Source organism: Silurus aristotelis (genome assembly GCF_946808225.1).
Source record: "Silurus aristotelis genome assembly, chromosome: 7".
Lineage (NCBI taxonomy): Eukaryota > Metazoa > Chordata > Actinopteri > Siluriformes > Siluridae > Silurus > Silurus aristotelis.
This window is the reverse complement of record NC_139580.1, coordinates 1194820-1196948: the sequence shown is the minus strand read 5'-3', so window position 1 is coordinate 1196948 and position 2129 is coordinate 1194820. Positions and strand designations below refer to the sequence as shown.

The following is a 2129-nucleotide window of genomic DNA, read 5'->3' as shown; positions in this document are numbered from 1 at the left end:
ATGGTTACAGGTGTTTATAAACAGCACATTTAACTGCTGACTCATGTTTAGAAGCACACAGGGAAGTGATGGAGGAAAGCACCCAGATGCTATATGTACTAGCACACATATCCAAAAAAGAGATTTACATGAACGCAGCTTCCTGCTCCACACCCAGATAAACACACAGCGTCACACTGAAGCAGGAAATCAGAGAGCAGTGTAGAGGAAGTGAGATTTCCATGGTCACGGCCGAGTGATTCTGTTTCTCCCAGAATAGAGCAGAACTTTCACCAGATGTTCAACTTCCTTCAGCCAAACTCAGTAAAGCACAACACACAGCACTGAATCTCCAGCTAAACACACTCTCTCATCACACTGATAATGACTATTAACTCGAATAAAAGAACACACAATGTCCAAAATGAAGCTTTATTTCAGCAGAGCAAAACTACAGGAAGAGCAACAGGACAGTGAAGAGAGGAAAGACAGAAATGTCAGCATTGTGTAGAATTGAAACTCGATTGTAGATGGATGTGTGAGCAGCTCAGTGTTCAATTCTATCTTGGAGCTGTTGGTCTTAACACTGGCTCTTTCTGAACGTGAGCGGATGATGGACACCACCATGGGAGACGGTACAGACAAACTCCTCCCCCTTTTCCCAGAGTTCTTTGCTGAGGGTCAGGGTGCTGCTGCGTGTGTAACCGTCCTTCTTGTGTTCTTCTGGGCTGGTCAGAACCCCGTCCTTCACCTCTGAGCCGTCCACCGTCCAGCTCACCAGCGCCCCCTGTGGAGAGTAGGCAGACAGCAGGCAGAGCAGCGAGGCCGATCTGTCAGACGGCTGCAGAGAGGAGGGAGGGAGCAGAGACACGGAGGGCTTCACCGTGGGACCGGCTGGAGACCACAAACACACAATAAACACACATTTACACACAGTTACACAACATTTACTCATTACTGCTTATTCACATTACTGCAGTTCAGTAGAACTTCTCAGCAGGAGAACATTTACTAGTTCCTCGTTATATTGTGGAGAGACTCGGACTTTGATCAGATTTCTTCTGGGAGTGTTTTCCAGTCCTCCTAAGTTGTTGTGTTACTTTGACATGTAGTCCTACAGAAAAATCACTACACTGATGATGTAAATACACTGATATTCCACAGAACAGGGCTGGAAAATGCAACATCACACCTTCCCTTTGAGTTTCCTGATACCAAGATTTCCTCTATTACAATCCCACATCTGGCAAAAAGGCTGAGATCAGTTCAGTGATGGAAATCAGCACATCACACCACATCCACCTTTCTACACACTGTTTCTCTTTGTTTGGAGATTCAAACTCAGTACATCAGTACAATGATAGAAGACTAACAGGCACAGGATGAAGTTTTATACCATGTCCTTCACAGCACACAATATGACCTTCAGAAGCTGTGAATGTAAAAGTGCCGTGTTTTCTGAGGAACAAACTGCACACTTCTTCAGCTAACAGCTAAATCCTGATTTCTTCTTTCTTTTAGCATCGTTTCATTTCACTCAAACTGTGTCTCAGTATCAAACAATTATTTATTTCTAAATGATAAATTCATCAAAATATATAATCAAACAAATCAACTTAAAATAAAATAATTTTACAGGTAACAAAGTTTATATAAAGAAGAGAAACTTACTGATGATCAGTTTGGTTCCTCCACCGAAAATCCACCACAGTGATACATTCTAATGAAACTGTCGTACAAAAACCTCTGTTACACTACAGTGACCACACACACACACACACACACACACACACACACACACACACACACACACACACACACACACACACACACACTCTTTGCATTAGCAGCTCATGCTTCAGTGCTCTGAGAGAGTTTATAGCTCTGTGACTTTAACACTTCATGACTGAAAGCTGCTGCTCAGCGACTTCACCCACAGCAACCATGAGATTCATCATCATCTTCATCTGCACACTGGCCCTCTGTACTCGAGGTAACAATGTTTTATATTCTACTGTTTATCTGATTAAACCATGTGAAGTAGGCTGATCAGATATTCTTCAAACTCAACATCATTTTTAATGTGGAGAACCTCTTCTTCTTCTTCTTCTTCTTTTTCAGGATCCAGAGCTCAGACTGTGACTCAGAGT

At 42.7% G+C, this 2129-nt stretch overlaps 1 long non-coding RNA gene across 1 annotated transcript; it reads right to left on the bottom strand.

Moving 5' to 3' along the window:
- Window positions 1-397: 397 nt before the first annotated feature.
- LOC310728892 lies at window positions 398-1797 on the bottom strand. Its single transcript, XR_014534364.1, has 2 exons — window positions 1651-1797; window positions 398-873 (listed from the first exon to the last, which is right to left on the bottom strand). It is a non-coding gene; the product is annotated as an uncharacterized lncRNA (long non-coding RNA).
- Window positions 1798-2129: the final 332 nt, after the last annotated feature.